This window comes from Mercenaria mercenaria, chromosome 3 (assembly GCF_021730395.1).
Source record: "Mercenaria mercenaria strain notata chromosome 3, MADL_Memer_1, whole genome shotgun sequence".
NCBI lineage: Eukaryota > Metazoa > Mollusca > Bivalvia > Venerida > Veneridae > Mercenaria > Mercenaria mercenaria.
This window is the reverse complement of record NC_069363.1, coordinates 37,378,131-37,397,100: the sequence shown is the minus strand read 5'-3', so window position 1 is coordinate 37,397,100 and position 18,970 is coordinate 37,378,131. Positions and strand designations below refer to the sequence as shown.

Genomic DNA, 18,970 nt, shown 5'->3' with positions numbered 1-18,970 from the left:
GAATTAGTTCAGAGCAATTGTAAATTCCAAGGAAACCGTCATCTTTATCAAAAACAAAGCAATGACCTGTTGAATTATCGACCAGACGTATGTAATTTATAGGTAACGCAAAAACAATTAAGATAGAGCAAAAGAATATGTATCAAACACTTGCAAATACAGTGTATTCCGATTACTGCTTGTGTCATGTTGACCGAACACTAAACTAGCAAAAATGTAAAAACATTGGAAGGTTAACTGACTTTTATTGAACAAAAGCATTCAAGTTAAGCAATTAAGGCTAAGTTCCTGGTATTCTACTGAACATTTTTTCTGCCTGACTACCTATTCTAAGGCAACTTAAGTGATTTCATATATAAATACTTCCAACACCAACTAAAGTTATGGCTCTTTGCTTTTCTTTTCATTTACAACTGCTAACAAAATTGCCAGTTTAAAACAAAACCGCGTAAGTCTGGAGGTTATGTCTCGTGTGGAGAAGAAATTAGCTAATATGAAATATTTATTGTGTTAGGGCTATTTTTGCTTGTGGTACCAATTGTTGGACAATGAATGTCTAGACATGTGCGACATGGGGAACCCAGGAACCCTTTAACAACATTTAAGTATTCAAATAAATTCTGTCACAATTACTGAAATAAATAGGGTAATGGAAATTCCTGCGTTATCAGTTAATTTGAGAAATAATCCCAGCTGTATTACATTTATGAAATCACGTCCAAAACATGGCATACCACTCCTTCGTGTAATGCCATTAACAGCATAACTCTAACATCTATATATGTGTTTTTATTGCAATTAATTGATACTTCTTGGCAACTTTCAGAATTTCACTCATTGCGACCGACATTTTCTTAGCATATACAACAGATCTGTTGGCACTGAGCATCGTTTTATTTACAGAACGGCTACAGTTAGGAAAGGAAAATCAAAGTTGTGTACTGCAGAAAAATGGGAAATTGTCTAAGAAGGTCAATATTTTCGAGTCTGAGATGAATAAGGTGCGTTGTATGAGTAGAAAGATATGACAAGTAGTGATTGCAAATTTAGGAAATGCAGATTTTTTTTAATTTCAATATTTTTCCAATTCGAGGAAATTGTGGATTAGGTGTATAACAACATTGGAAATTCAGAAGAAATTTATTAAAAAAGATGTGTTTAAAACATGCTTAATATTTTAATTATTTGTTACGACAGCTATTTGGTAAAAGTAAATTTCAAAGTCCAATATATACGGGAACTTTCACGTAGTGATCAATTAGTTCAAGAAAAGTGAATGCTGACAATTGCAATTTTAATGAATCTTGTGTCATTATATGAGTGGGTCTCAACTGACATAATACATACGCCTGATAAGGCATGTCAATATGATTATAAAACTTTTCGCAAGTATAAACGTCTTTTAGTGCTAGGTGTCTGGACAGATTTTGATCAAAACCTTTGATTAAAAAAAAAACTTCAGCCTGCCGGTGGCAAGTGATTCTGCTTTTGCGACCAGTGCAGACCAAGATCGGCTGAAGGTTGAAACTGTACTTATTCAGTGTTATTCTTAAAGCAAGCGTTTCAGTTGATTATTAGAGTCTTTGTGCAAGTTATTATAAAACGATCATTAAGTAAACAATTAAACGTTAAAAGAAATAATTACTAAAACCAGCCAACTGATAATGCAGTTTGTTCAGAATACAAGATATACTTCCCTGATAAAATATATAACCGCGCCATTCTACCCGACAATGTGGGTGTGTATAACTGTAGGAATTTGTTACGAGTTTTTTTCTTGATGTATTTTGGCACACTTATACTTTTGCTTAATGACATGTTGAATAACTCTCATAAACATAAACTACCATGACCTTGACTTTCGAACAAACCAGCTAAAACTCAAAAGGGGCCACCCACTGACGGAACAGATGGACGGTCCAATTACTATATTCCGTCCTTTGGCGCATAACAATCTTCAACATTTTCAAATTTGCTTAATATGAAAGTCGGATCTGTCGTTAAATATAATGTCGTTAAATATAATGTAGATTCGTTGAAAGAATGATTGTAATCGACATACGGTATTCAGTGCTTTATGAGTGGTTTGCGTTATCAGATAAGGTCATTTTATGTTAAATAATAATGCATATGACATTTAGATGATTTATTACCACATTTCAAGAGCCGTTAAGCAGTTATGTTATAGAAGTAAAAGTTAAATTTCAATGAAATATCTGTAAATAATCTACGAATTAGTCAAACTCAGGGTGTACACTTGCCGATAATGTTTCAGTACACACAGTTTTGATATTTGTTAATTTCAACCGAGTCGAGAATTTATGAAAATTGCATTTTCAACCCTAGTGAATTTGAGAATAAAGTGACCGAACAGTAACAATAAAAGGTTATATCTAAATATTAAATAAACAACCATCAAACAAAAATGTAACAAAAGTCTGTCTCACAGGTAATGCAATAACGTATTAAGCAAAGTAATGAAGAACTGAACATTTTTCATCTTAGACACGAATGCTATTTCAAAGACACAGACACAGAAACAGTAACAGACAATTAAACATTTATATCTACAATTCTAAGGCGAATATCCGAGTCAAATACCCCTTTCGCTGAGCAGGAAAACAGACATATTTTTACATGATTTATGCAGCACACTTTCGATGATAAAGACGTTCAAATGTGCTTTACATACAAGGGCAGCAGCTACCCAGGACGCTAAATTCATCCTCTACCAGTATAGACACGGAGATATCTGATAAGACATAATTTTACATGATGTATGCAGCATCCTTTTGATGATAAAGACGTTCAAATGTGCTTTACATACAATGGCAGCAGCTACCCAGAACGCCATCCTCAACCAATATAGACACAGAGCGATCTGATGAGAGAGAGAGAGAGAGAGAGAGAGAGAGAACGGGAGAGAGAGAGAGAGAGAGAGAGAGAGAGAGGGGGGGGGGGGGGGGGAGAGGGAGAGAGGGGGGGGAGAGAGAGAGAGAGAGATGGGGGGGGAGAGAGAGAGAGAGAGAGAACGGAGAGAGAGAGAGAGAGAGAGAGAGAGAACGGGAGAGAGAGAGAGAGAGAGAGAGAGAGAGAGCATTTGAGATACATAATGCAACTACTGTTGAATAACGCCTGTTTCATCCTTTCATGATCTTATGCTGAAAATTGTAGTAATATAAATAGTGTTGTCTTGACAGTAATCTTCCTGTAATGTTTCAGAGGTGCGCAAGAAAAATGTAAAAACAAGCATTATTCATCATGTTTTACACAGCAAGCCGTTCAAAACAGTTTTATGTTAAAACAGAAATATCAAAATAAAAAGAAAGAAACTATGCAAACTTATGTAGATCACCTCACATGAACACGGTTTATTCTTTTAAGCATATTTTTGAATTAGACAAAATGAGTAAAAATATGTTGCAGGTATAAATAGATTTTACGTTTCTTAAATGTAACTTACAGCAAAAACGAACAAACCCTAAAACAAACAAGAGGACCATGATGGTCCTGAACCGCTCACCTCTTCCCACATGACCCAGTTTTGAGTATGACGTCATTTTTTCTCTTATTTGACATAGTGACCTAGTTTTGAACTTGACCTAGGTATTATCAAGATAAAAATTCTGACCAATTTTCATGAAGATCCATTGAAAAATATGGTCTCTAGAGAGGTAACAAGGTTTTTCTATTATTTGACCTATTGACCTAGTTTTCGAAGGTACGTGACCCTGTTTTGAACTTTAACTAGATATCATCAAGGTGAACATTCTCACTAATTTTCATGAAGATCTCATGAAAAATATGGCCTCTAGAGAGGTCACAAGGTTTTTCTATTTTTATACCTACTGGCCTAGTTTTGACCGCACGTGACCGGTTACGAAACTGACCTAGATATCATCAAGAATGAACATTCAGATCAATTTTCATGAAGATCCATTGAAAAATATGGGGCCCCTAGAGAGGTCAAAAGATTTTAATAATTTTAGACCTACTGACCTAGTTTTTTACCGCAGTTGACCCAGTTTCAAACTTGACCTAGATATCATCAAGATGAACATTCAGACCAACTTTCATACAGATCCCATGAAAAGTATGGCCTCTAGAGAGGTCACAAGGTTTTTTTTATTATTTGACCTACTGACCTAGTTTTTAAGGCACGTGAAACCCCGTTTCGAACTTGACCTAGATATCATCAAGGTGAACATTCTGACCAATTTTCATGAAGATCCATTCACAAGTATGGCCTCTAGAGAGGTCACAAGGTTTTTCTATTTTTAGACCTACTGACCTAGTTTTTGACTACAGTTGACCCAGTTTCGAACGAGACCTAGATATCATCAAGATGAACATTTAGACCAATTTTCATAAAGATCCCATGAAAAATATGGCCTTTAGAGAGGTCACAAGGTTTTTCTATTATTTGACCTACTGACCTAGTTTTTGACGGCACGTGACCCACTTTCGAATTTGACCTAGATATCATCAAGATGAACATTCAGACCAACTTTCATACAGATCCCATGAAAAATATGGCCTCTAGAGAGGTCACAAGGTTTTCCTATTATTTGACCTACTGACCTAGTTTTTGACGGCACGTGACCCACTTTCGAAACTGACCTAGATATCATCAAGATGAACATTCTGACCAATTTTCATGAAGATCTCATGAAATATATGGCCTCTAGAGAGGTCACAAGGTTTTTCTATTTTTAGACCTACTGACCTAGTTTTTGACCCCACTTGACCCAGTTTCGAACTTGACCTAGATATCATCAAGATGAACACTCAGACCAACTTTCATACAGATCCCATGAAAAATATGGCCTTTAGAGAGGTCACAAGGGTTTTCTATTATTTGGGCCTACTGACCTAGTTTTTGATGGCACGTGAACCAGTTTCGAACTTGACCTAGATATCATCAAGATAAACGTTCTGACCAATTTTCATGAAGATCTTTGAAAATAATGGCCTCTAGAGAGGTCACAAGGTTTTCTATTTTTAGACCTACTGTCCTAGTTTTTGACCCCACTTGACCCAGTTTCGAACTTGACCTAGATATCATCAAGGTGAACATTCTGACCAATTTTCATGAAGATCTTGTGAAATATATGGCCTCTAGAGAGGTCACAAGGTTTTTCTATTTTTAGACCTACTGACCTAGTTTTTGATGGCACGTGACCCAGTTTCAAACTTGACCTAGATATCATCAAGATGAACATTCTGACCAACTTTCATAAAGATCCCATGAAAAATAAGACCTCTAGAGTGGTCACAAGCAAAAGTTTACGCACGGACGCACTGACGGACGGACGACGGACGACGGACGCTGCGCGATCACAAAAGCTCACCTTGTCACTTTGTGACAGGTGAGCTAAAAAACAAAAATAAATAACACGAAAAAAAACAAACTACAAATAAATTTGATACGAAATAAGTTAACAATTGCAATATCATATTATGGCTGAATGAAATGATACCTTAACTTCACTGAAGTTAATATTACAATTGAATCTGTACAATTTTTAATTTTTGCCGGAACCGTATAACCACATCTAAGGCGTTTTGCGTGAATTTTAAACAAATTTCTTAGCTTTAGTGTCCTGTAGGAAAAGCCGTTTCCCAAGAACGCAGCCTCCCTAAACCCACAAACAAGGCATTTCATTTAAAAAATAATTTATAGCAAAAGACTGCGTTAACACTATTTGTGCACGATGGGCGGTTATACGTCGGGCGTAATAATTTTACGAGGGCACAGCCCGAGTGAAATTATTTGTACGACGTATTACCGCCCGAGTGTATAAATAGTGTTAAAACATAGTTTTGATATAAGTTATTTTAGTTCTAATATGTCTTTAATCTAAAACAGTAGATAAAATAATATTAGAGCTCTTTCTTGGTCGCAACAAAAGCTTTGTCACCGCACGTTAACGTGACGTCATCCTAGCGTAAGCGTGTTTTAACAGAGACAAGCATATTAGAATTTCATTTAAAAGCTAAGATTATTTAAATGTCGCCTTTTTTATTGGTTCATTGAGCTTTGCTTGAAAAAAGATTACAAAAGTTGCAAAATGGATATAATGTTTAAAATACATGCCTTATGAATACTACCTTAATAACATCGGATGAATACGCCTGGATCATCCATAATATATGGGTAATTTTAAGCATATCAAATCATTACCAAACAACTGCAGGAAGTTGTAATAGAATTATACCCGTATAAAGTGGAAACGACTGTGTTAGCTATAATTGGTTTTAGTTTCAGACAATTAGTGGTTATAAATTCATGGAAAGTCGTAAGTCATAAAGGCATAAACAAAGCATAATATGCAACATAACTAGACTTATTCAAAACCTATAGTGGAAATACTTACATCTCAATTTGTCTCAGAAATGTCGTTTTTGGGAAACGAGTGGCTTTTTATCTGATTGTAATTATATTTATACAGATAATTAACTTTATTCGTCAAGGGTGTTTTAATCTCAATAAAAAGTGTGTGATGGTATCATCTAAAATAGTATCTTACCGTGCAATGGTTTACGACTTGAAAGTCTCCAGACATTTTATATGATTTTAACACAAAATCTACGGCAAGCAATATACTTGCCTTTTTGCTGTAACTGTCAAACAATTATCAACATAATAAATCACGTGAAAAATGCGATACTACATCAGACTTGGCAGCACATACTTCTAATGAGTTTTAACACAAATTGTTTTCTATTCTAAAAGTACTTCAGAAACTTCTATGAGGTAAAGCTTCCCGTGCAGAAATGCTTTACAATTATCAAGTATGACAGTGTCTAAAATTGCTTTAGGACGATGAAATGTTTAGCTTTTGCAAGTAATAAGAACTGATGTCCACTCAACAATGAACAGTAATCAAATTAATATACAAAGCACTTGCCACAAACACGGTGTTAGGTAGTTAGTTGGACAAAAACGTTTAACAGAGACGAAATTAATGATTCTTCATTTCACGTGACAAATACAACAACATACAAAACTTTGTTTGCTTGTCAGTCGTTTTCTATTGTTTATTTTTTGTTGGCTTTATCGTGTACACCGACGAAATTGTAGAAAACCGCAAGCACCCTCCGGGCATTATTTAAGGCGGGAAGGGACACCTAGTAGAATCACCGACCCTCCACAAGCCAGCTAGATGGTAACTGATTTTAAGTCATGAGGCCACGTAGGCCCTCTTCAGCCTCAAAGACTCAATAACCTCGTACAGATATACAATGATAAAGAATTTTGAGTGTAACCTTTTTGCATGTTTACTTTTCGATTTATGCTTTGCATGCTTGACATCTTTTGAATGATAATTATCATGTTTCATGATCTTTTTGACAGAAAGTATTTCCTTTGCACGTTGCTTTGCAAAAGAATTGGACAGAACTGTTCTAAGAAGGTATCATGTTTCCACTCTATCTTGTTTTATTCACCGGACAGATTTGTTTATAAAACCGTGTAATATGAAACAACCAAAAAAAAAACGAAAATAAAACTAGCTGAATAACACTCCAGTTTACGTCTGGCTTCCATAACTTAACTGACGATATCTTTATTTTCTAATGGTCGTGTATCCGTAACAAAATAAAGACATATCTGAAGCTGATTTTTGGCTACCTGTAACTTATGAGAAGTATTTTTACATTATTAAGGTAGTTCTGCGTGTTAGAATCAATATCTTGTTTACAAAATATAGGATGTGATTAAACCCTGATTTTTTAAACTTTCAGAATGTATTTTAAAAATTTGGAAAATAAAAATGATAGGGTCGTGGTTTTGCTCAGTCAAACCGTGTCTGTTATAACTTTGCTTGGTTGCATTCTATTGTTCCAAAGGATCTTCTATGTACTTTTGGAATGTTTGAGAAAAAGAGTTGTACAAAACACACCTTCTTTCAAAATAATGCATGCTACAGTGATTCAACTTCAAAAATATTTCTGAAGCAGTTAATATTAGATTTTATTTTCTTGTACAATACAACTTCATTAAGAGCCCTAGGGCAAAAATGGTTTATCAGTACAACAAAATGTGTTTTAAACAACAAACAAGAGGGCCACGATGGCCCTATATCGCTCGCCTGAGTTAAGTTGCTTGCTTAAACCATGTGCCTTACTCCCCCCCCCCCCCCCCCCCCCCCCCCCTTTCGGGAGAGGGCCAGTTTTAACCCCAGGGGGATGATTTTAACAATCTTGGTAAAGGGTTACTACACGATACTACATACAACTAGAAGATGCTTTTGTAGAAAAACGCATGTCTACCTCAATGCATAGTAGTAACTAGGCAAGAAGTCAATAGGGGACAGGAGCGAAAAGCCAAAGAGACACTATTGGTTGGCAGCAAACCCTACTCGGCATGCCCAATAATCCCACGAAGTTTCAACATTTTGGACCTACTGGTTCTCGTGTAATGCATTTGAAACGGTTTTCCATGTCCTGGTCCCTGTGACCTTGACCTTTGATCGACTGACCCAAAATAATTAGGGGTAATCTACTCTGCATGTCAAATCATCTTATAAAGTTTCCACATTCTTGGTCAAGTAGTTCTGAAGTTATTGATGGGAAAGTGTTTTCCATGTTCAGGCACCTGTGACCTTGCCCTTTGCTCAAGTGACCCCAAAAACGATATGGATCATCCATTAAAGGTTCTGGGTCAAATGGTTCTCAAGTAACTGATCGGAATCCGTTTTCCATGTTTTGGTCCCTGTGACATTAACCTTTCACTAAATGACTCAAAAACCAATAGGGGTCATCTACTCTACATGTCAAATCATCTTACGAAGTTTCAAAATTTTAGGTCAAGTGGTTCTCAAGTTATTGATCAGAAACTGTTTTCCATGTTCAGGACCCCGTGACCTTGATCTTTTATCTAGTAACCCTAAAAATAATCGAGCTAATCTACTTTGCAAGCCCTATCACACTATGAAGTTTGAAGGTTCTAAGTCAAATGGTTCTCCAGTTATTGGTTGAAAATGAAGTGTGACGGACGGATGAGTCCTGTGACCGTGACCTTTGATGGAGTGACCCCAAAACAATGAGGGTCATCTACTTTGTAAGTCCTATCACCCTATGAAGTTTGAAGGTCAAATGGTTCTCAAGTTACTGATTGGAAATGGATTTCCATGTTCTGGTCCCAGTGACTTTGACCTTTGATGCAGTGACCCAAAAATCAATAGGGGTAATCTACTCTGCATGTCCAATCATCCTATAAAGTTTCAACATTCTGGAACAAGTGGTTCTCAAGTTACTGATCGGAAATGGTTTTCCATGTTCAGGCCTCTGTGACCATGACCTTTGATGCAGTGACCCAAGGACAATAAGGGTCGTCTATTCCATAAACCCTGCCACCCTATGAAGTTTGAAGGTTCTATGTTAAATGGTTCTCAAGTTATTGATCGAAAATGAAGTGCGACGGACGGATTGACAGGGCAAAAACAATATGTCTCCCCCAGTGTGTGGGGTGGGGGAGGGGGAGGTGCGGGGAAACATAAATATCAAAGCCATAGGCTATGTGATTTTGTGCAAAGAGATTTTCAAAGCTATCCCAATTTAATTCTATATTAACCATGTGACCCCCAGGGCGGGGCCATACTCGATCCTAGGGGGAGGAGGGATTTGAACAATTTTGGTAGAGCAACATAAAATGATGCTACATACAAAATATCAAAGCCCTTGGCCATGTGGTTTTGTGCAAGAAGAGTTTCAAATTTTTTCCATATATATAAATCGAATATGAACCATGTGATCCCCGGGACGGGGCCATATTTGACCCAAGGGGATAATTTGAACAACCGTGGTAGAGGACCACTAGATGATATTATATACTAAATATCAAAGCCCTAGGCCCTGTGGTTTTGGACAAGAAGATTCTCTAAGTTTTCCCTATATAAGTCTATATAAACCGTATGACCCCAGGGCGGGGGCCATATCTGACCCTAGGGGGATAAATTGAACAATCTTGGTAGAGGATATTAGATGATGCTTATACAAAATATCAAAGCCCTAGGCCCTGTGGTTTTGGACAAGAACATTTTCAAACAATTTCCCTATATAAGTCTATATAAGTCATGTGACCCCCGGGGCGGGGCCATTTTTGATCCTAGGGGGGTAATTTGAACAATCTTGGTAGAGGACCACAAGATGATGCTACATACCAAGTATCAAAGCCCTATGACTTGTGGTTTTGGACTAGACGATTTTTAAAGTTTTTCATTTCGGTTGCCATGGCAACCAGTGTTTTGTATGGAATTCAATTCTTTGAAGAAAAAAAATAAGAAAACCATCAAAGGAACATCCCTGTGAAGTTTCATCAAAATTGGCCTAGTAGTTTAGGAGGAGATGATGTTTAAAGGCGACGAACGCCTGACGGACGCCAAACGGTGAACGGCCACAATAGCTCACCCTCACACTTTGTGAGCTAAAAACAGAAACTTAAAAAGTGGTCTATTACTCCAACTTGTCTCTTAAAAGACGGGGTTTCTCGAGCAAATTTGTCTGTATTCAAATTGTTTTATTTTCCTCATTTATATTCCTGACGGGAAATGACCACTTTTGCTTAAAAATTACACAATTTCATCGTATTAGTCTGCTATTTTTGAAGAAAAAAAATACAACAAAAATAGAAAACAAACATTTTCAAGTTGTTTTTTTTTCATGTTTTTTTTTTTGTCGAGACGCATATTTGAAATTTGAAATACATTTTGTAATGGTAACCAACACAGTTCAAGTTACTGAAACTCATTAATGAAAACACGATACAACTTAAATATTACCAACCAAACTTTAAATGACAAAATTTAATGTCCTTTGAGAAATAAATCGCGGATTTGTAGTCTCTGTGATTAAACTACACGGGCATGTTAATTGTGTGTGAATATCGAGCCATTACGTGTATTTCATACCCAAATGATACATCATTCATACATCATATTAATTTGCATTTCAATTATTTCTTTCTTTCATAAAGTATCAATTTATCTAATGTTGCATTCATTGAAATTATAGATCTCTTATCCGATAAATCGTCAACGGTTGGAATAGCAAACATTTTACGTTACAACACACTAAATAACTGTTCTTCTTTATTCTATATAAAATTGACATATTTCCAATGGCTGCAGCACATATCAGGACCCATTTTAAATGTCTGTAACTCACACTTTCTTGAAGAATACTGTCAGTGCTGAATAAAAATCAAAAGAAAACTGGGGATCATGTTTGATGCAAGAAAAATATTTTCAGTCAAACACACACACTGCAAAATCAGTTTAAAATGAGACCCTGAATTGTAGTAGTGGTGTATGATCTAAGTATCCACGACAAATTCTGTCACATTAGAATTTCATTTTTAAAATGCTACCTACATGTCAAGCATAGATCTGTCATGTGATTTCAGCAAAACATTGCAAAGACAGTAAGGAAAATAGCTCTCCAGAGCAAAAACTGAGGACTATTTGAATCCGCCATTATGCGACTACCAGTCGCGTCACAACGCACTTCTTCCGATAAATGTAGGTATCTTATATAAACACGTAACTTACATAAACAAAAATGCAATGTCCCATCTAAGATAAGAACTAGAATGCAGCAGTTCGGAGGATATTCTTTTATATACTGAAATAAATTTCGAACTTACAGACTAACAGCTTTTTGATAAACGGGTTTTGATGTTTATTTCCCAATATGTTTATTTATTTCGTTGGGTTTAACGTCGCACTGATACAATTATAGGTCATATGGCGACTTTCCAGCTTTCATGGTGGAGGAAGACCCCAGGTGCCCCTCCGTGCATTATTTCATTACGAGAGGGTACCTGGGTAGAACCACCGACCTTCCGTTAGCCAGCTGGATGGCTTCCTCGCATGAATAATTCAACGCCCCGAGTGAGGCTCGAGCCCACATCGATGAGAGGCAAGTGATTTGAAGTCAGTGACCTTAACCACTCGGTCACAACTCGTATACAATTCTTATGGGAAAGAAAGTCAGTCTTGAAACACTTATATTCACTTTGTCAACAATTTATAGCAATCAAAAAATACTTCCTAAATTTCGAAATAAATTAACATAAAGGTGGAAACCTGTATATCTACGACTTTTTTTCTATTGTAGATTTAGGCAACAATAACACGGTCTCAAAACAAATTTTGTTCCACGTGACGAAGAGAAAAAGTTGACAAACTACTGCTTATACTATATATGATATTGCCAGTATATACATTTTTTTTACAACCAGGCATTATGTAATCAGTTTTTTTCGCCACATCTACGATTGATAGACCGAAAAAAAGAACGAATCAAAATGTACATAAAATCTGTCTGTTTAAATATAGGCTTATATTCAGAATCAAGTATATGTTATTAACGCTTAAAGGTTATTGTTTTACCCTGCCTCATCTTAAAGTTATTGCTACCAAATAAAAGTACAAACTAAGGTTAAATTGTTAACACTAGACTAACCTTAACGTTTCTATTCAACAATTTCCCCTCGAGTTTACAGATAAATTCCTGAATGAAATGTAGAGAGAAAATGAACTTAACTGCAAGTAAAATGCGAAACCGGTTATAAATAATCTGTAAATGACACTATACAGTAGCATGCAATGTCACTTTGGCTCAGTGGACATGTATCTTACATTACCGATAGTTTTGTATTGTATTACGGTTGTGGGAGTAGAGTTTTCTGCTGATCATTCAAGCATTAAATCTAAATCACCGTTTATATGTGCACGATTTGCACCTCGCGCAAAATTTGCGCCTATGCGTAAGCAAATCTTTCGACATCTGAACTAAAATACACTCCGAAATAATGTTTATCGGATGTAGTTTTTTTGTGTGCCTGGTAGGGCGTGGTCTGGCCCCGTGTTCACAAAACGTTTTTCGGTCTCAGCTGAGTTTGAGTTTGAAATTTTAATATCAATTTTACTAAAACTTCAAGGTTAAATTCTAAATGAGACTGACCATCATTACTGAAAAATCATTTGAAAATCGTTATTAATTTAAACTTTAGTTTTGATCATGCTATTTTGATATAAATGACAAATAAAGTTTCATTATCAAACTCAGCTGAGACTGAAAATGTTTTGTGAACACGGGGCCGGGACTTTATTTTGGAATTGATTTTAATGGATAAACGTTAGCACTTAACAAGTGAAAATTCTACAACGAAACATAGTGTTATTCTACGTTCTTTTCCTGAAAAAAATCTGATAATATATTTTAAGTCTAGCTTCACGTTATTGAAACATATTTCTGACAGTACGATTATGTGATAAATATATTTAAAAAAAAAACATCACTAATGAATTTCGTAAATCAAATGACGGGAAAATACTTTTGCACCACATATGAACTAATTTCTGATATAGATATATGTATTTCCGCCTACGTAGGTTCTACACAAGGAATTAAATTAATAGTGAACTTAGAGTTAGTTTATACTAATTTATTTCAGCTCGATTGTGATGAAAGCTTAAAGTTTATTTGAACCACTCTCGAGTCCGCTTCCTGGAAAACCCAGTACTGGTGTCATATGAGAAGTCATGGTCGTGACCCCAGTGAGGCTCGAACCCACAACCCCTGTATTAAGAAGTCTGTGTAGGTGTTTACATTGCAGGCAAAAGTAGAACTTAGATAAGTCTTTACATCTGTAACAGAATGAATTTTATATCGTATAACTGTAGAAATATGGTAAATTATAGCGATTTGTGTTTTAGTCCTTAAATCTCATGGAAGGCACGTTGACACGTATTTATATTTGAGGATTGTGCTCATGTAATCGTCTATCCTCTTTAAAGGACACTTCTTGTTCATATACAAGTTAATAGTCAGTATCTAACAATTTGACATTTCGATGAATTTATGTAATCTATGATTCATCATCTCTAGATGTGCCTTTTCGCTATCAGATGCCGTCAGATAATTTGTTTCGATTTGTGAAATTATTTAATTAGTAATTACTCTTGATAATGAATGTCTCCCTCTAAAATATCATTTCTCGTTTGATATTTTGAAAAAAAAACAACAAAACAGTAACTCCTAAAATGTGTTTCAATGATCATAATAGAACATTGTTTACTTCTAGGAAGCAGACACTGTTATAATAGATGTACATGAAAATTTATTCGTTTCGCAGCGCTACTTTATATCATATTTCTTCGAATACAACATAAATTTTGTCCTGAATACTACCTCTGTTCTTTTAAATTTGTATTGTTTTAGAAAAACCCAATCAATATATTTCAATAAAACTATTCTTTTCGCAATTCAAAGAAAACCATCAGCATATTATCCAAAACTTACTATATCAATTAAGCCCAAATAACAAAAAGTGTAAAGAAACCAAAAAAAAAAATAAATTTTAGTTTATTATTTTCACCTATAATTTGTTTTCGTCATTTTACAAATCTACATACTTATCCTACATGTAGCTCAAGTCAACATAATCACCTGTTATTATCGTAGTTTACTAGCTATAGTAATGTCAGATGTATGATAAATATACCATCAAACCATAGAGAAGTCATATGTGACTATGAATCAAAATGAGATCTCCTTCTGTATACAACTTTTTGTGGAAATTGAAATAAGAGAACCTAAATGTTTGGTTGGTGTTCAACTAACAGTATTGTTTAGAAATACTACATTATGTAGAATATTTAGTCTCATATCTGCAAAAATTGAATAAAACTGCTTTATATAGGGTTAATTCACTGAGTACTGCGTGTGCGAAATGTTATTATATTATCTATAGTTCTGTAAATCCATTTTTGTACAAATATAAGCAAGTTATAACTAATTAATGGTTCATTCAATTTGTATTCCTGAGTGAGAGAAAAAAACAAAACTTTCTGCATGAGACATATTTTACCCTAACTTTGCTATGTAAAAAATCGCTTTTATAGCATCAACGTCGGATGTAAGGATATTGGACGAATATCAATTATAATGATGTCCGAAAGAAAGGCGTCTTCTATATAAGTAAGTAAGTAAGTACGTAAGTAAATATTTTATTATAGTGACATGTGCTAATCGGTTCACAAATCATATTAATAATAATCAATTTAACACAACACCCGGCCCAATGGACTATTCATTTCAATAAATTAAACATGCTTTATGCCACAATATCAATAAAATAAAAATGCTTTCATTGCCTATCGAGCTCTTTGTGGTTTTTCTTGTATACCAACAATGTGTTAAGTTGACCGAGCATTAAACAGTCACGGTCAGCAAAATGGCCGAATGATATTTTGTCTACAATTCCACCTGATTTAGGCAATCACCCGCCTTTGGCACTCCATTTGTGGACTATTTACTACACGAACTATTTACAAAATGTAGCCGTTCACGTTCTAACAAAGATTCAAATGTTAACGTAAAGAGTTTATGTAAACTACACATTTGCGTACACGTCGCAACCTCTCTATTATTTAGTACATCTGGTCCTTGAGCTTGCAATTCGATTATCGTAGATTGTATATTTTATATCTGTAAATGTATTTTGATAAATGGATGTGTTTATCCTATGTAATACAGAGAAGCTTTGATCCAACGTCATAAATAATAGTAACAACTACCAGACAAATGTCAGGTTGTGAGTATAATTAGTTATCCCGTGTTACAGAGCCAATTAATATTGTTGTGCTATTTGTTATAATAAGTTTTAAAAATATATCAATCTGGTTTTTTGGTGTAGTGAATTTAGATATTTTATCAATTAGAAATTGGTCATTGAAAAGCTGAAATGGAAGTCCAAATCGCCTGTTTCCACCAGTATATGGGGCATTTTATAATTTTCAAAGTTGCAGTAAATGGAAAAGAACGTATGTTTAGACGTATAATGTTAGATGTCATATGTCAAACTAGTAAAGCATACCTCCGTGACGATTTATTTACAGGATTAAGTAACAAGACAGAGGACAAATTACTGCCATGTTTCTTTTGTTACAGTACAAATTACAGACAAGGTAAGTTTTTAAATCACGATTACAATATGTTTTGTGTCTCTGTTGTGACATGTCTACTTCATCATATATCCCATTTTCCAATTCGTCGGCAAAACCGACGTGTATCAGTTCAAATATCAGTGTGCGCACGTCCTCATTAACTCCCACCAGACTGTATGACAAATGTTACAGATCGGTGATTTGAAATACATTTGAGCCGCGCCATGAGAAAACCGACATAGCGGCTTTGCGACCAGCATGGATCCAGACCAGCCTGCGCATCCGCGCAGTCTGGTCAGGATCCATGCTGTTCGCTAACAGATTCTCAATTGCAATAGGCTTTAACAGCGAACAGCATGGATGCGCAGGCTGGTCTGGATCCATGCTGGTCGCAAACCCACTATGTTGGTTTTCTCATGGCACGGCTCATTTCATATCAAAGCAGAACGCTGTTCAAAATTTAAGTGACTGCTTAAGAGTTTTATTTTAGTTTTACTTTGAATTGAAGATGTATCATTTTTTTTGGGCATACAAATTATAAACATCCAAAGCGCCTGCTAATTTTATTATACAATGTGAATAACATTTAATATAATTCATTCTAAACTTGTGATACACGATTCATTCATTCATAACTTTTATTTACAATGAAATTGATCTATTTTGCAAAAATTGTCAATGAAGCACATCTGTGTAATAAAAGAAAACAGCATAAAGCAAAAATGTTATTGTTGAACATGGTTTCTGTTGTGTTTAATTCAGAAATTGTAAACTGTGGAAATGGTATAACGCAAATCCGTTAAAATGAATTGATTCTTAACGTTTACGTGTGATGGATTTGTAGCATGTTTAGAAACAAAGAAAAATATATATGAGCTAAGAGTTATGTCTATTTGTCAAAACAATATAACTGAAAGTAATTTGAAAGAAAGAAAAACACTCGGTTTTATAATGACAGTGTTATGAGCATATAGAGTACGTGTTCGATCCATCACTTCCGGCACGTGAAATGGAGAAAATCGAAATACATTACGCATATCAGTATACGCAAAGCCAACATACAGATATCAGAGAGCAGTTGTACGGAATCATCAGTAACAAATAGTCTCATTTAAACCACCAATAAGAAACAGTTATCTGGGAAATAGATTTTAGTTTTGCGTGCTTTGTTGGCAAATAAAACATGGTTTCGAGTTCAGATGCGTCGTAATCTAATCACGAAGGCCAAATGTCAAATGCCTGAGTGATTAATTACGACGCATCTGAACGAAAAACAAATCGTGTTTTATTTGCCAACAAAGCACGCAAAACTAAAATTTAATTCCATTCTAACTTGTTCGAATTACACCAGGAAGGGATACTAATCTGGAATCAAATGCGGTTTTAAATACGATGGAGTAAACCGGAATAAAAGTAGGTCATTTTGCAATATGTGTTCTAATCGACAAGACAATACACGGTAAAGTCCGGGCTTTGTTTATATAAAAGAAAATCTTAAAAGTATTAGAATTAGAAATATGCTAAAAGTAGCGTTTCCACAAAAATCTGTTTCCTACGTTTCCGTAAAAAAACTTAAACTAGTTGAAGAAAACAAGAGATCACAGAGTGATCTTAGCGCCCACCAATGTGCCATTTTTGAGTGTTCCAAATTTCAAGACTTACTGACTAGCTCAAGGTCAAATTTCATTTCTGTACACAACACTGTGCATGTGGTTCAAATTCGAAAGCTGTAGCTTGAGAAATGTGAAAGTAGGTCACTAGATCAATTTCAAGGACAAAGTTCTTTGTACACAAAACTATGCATGTGCATCAAGTTTAAAGGCTGTAGCTTGAGAAATTTGAAAGTAGGTCACTAGGTCAATCTTAAGGTCAAAGTTTAATTCGGTATACAAAACTATGCAAGTGGTCCAACTTTGAAGGCTGTAGCTTGAGAAATGTGTAAGTAGGTCACTAGGTCAAAATCAAGGTCAAATTTCGCTTCAGAACACAGAACTATGCATGTTGTCCAAATTTGAAGCCTGTACCTTCAAAAATGTGAAAGTAGGTCACTAGGTCAATGTCAAGGTCAAAGTTTGTTTTGGTACACAATCCTATGCATATGGTCTAAATTTGAAGCCTGTAGCTACAGAAATATGAAAGAAGGTCACTAGGTCAATCTTAAGGTCAAAGTTCATTTCGGTACACAAAACTATGCATGTGGTCCAAATTTGAAGACTGTAGCTTGAGAAATGTAAAAGTAGGTCACTAGGTCAAAATCAAGGTCAAATTTTATTTCGGAATACAAAACTATGCATGTGTTTGTTTCGGTACATAAAACCATGCATGTGGTCCAAATTTGAAGGTTGTAGCTTGAGAAATGTGAAAGTAGGTCACTGGGTCAAAATCAAGGTCAAATTTCATTTCGGACTACAAAACTATGCATGTGGTCCAAATTTGAAGCCTATATCTTCAAAAATGGGAAAGAAAGTCATTAGGTCAATGTCAATGTCAAGGTCAGTTTTTTCGATACACAAAACTATGCATGTGGTCAAAATTTGAAGGCTGTAGCTTGAGAAAATGTGAAAGTAGGTCACTAGGTCAAAGTCAAGGTCAAATTTCATTTCGAAACACAAATTTATGCATGTGGTCCAAATTTGAAGACTGTACCTTCAAAAATGTGAAAGTAGGTCACTAGGTAAAAATCAATGTCAAATTTCATTTTGAAACACAGAACTACGCATATGGGCCAAATTTGACGCCTGTACCTTCAAAAATGTGAAAGTAGGTCACTAGGTCAAAATCAAGGTCAAAGTTTTTTCTGGTGCACAAAACTATGCATGTGGTCCAAATTTGAAGGCTGTAGCTAAATAAATGTGAAAGTAGGTCACTAGGTCAAAATCAAGGTCAACTCATGTCAAGGTTCATCTTGCCACTCAAAAATATACATATGGTCCAGATTTGAATGTTGTAGTATTTTAAAAGCTTTTCTCTATATAAGCCAATATGAACCATGTGACCCCCGGGGCGGGGCCATA

At 35.3% G+C, this 18,970-nt stretch overlaps 1 protein-coding gene across 2 annotated transcripts in view; it reads right to left on the bottom strand.

The window, feature by feature from the left end:
- The window catches only part of LOC123525056 (collagen alpha-3(IX) chain-like), a 247,922-nt gene that overhangs the window by 205,724 nt on the left and 23,228 nt on the right, over positions 1 to 18,970 (bottom strand). The window contains exon 1 of one of the 2 annotated variants that reach the window (XM_053538217.1): positions 12,469 to 12,490. The exons of the other annotated variant lie outside the window; for it this stretch is intronic. The gene's annotated coding sequence lies outside the window, so the exon portion shown is untranslated. Of the gene's footprint in view, positions 1 to 12,468; positions 12,491 to 18,970 lie in introns of those variants that run through there. 2 annotated transcript variants of the gene reach the window in all.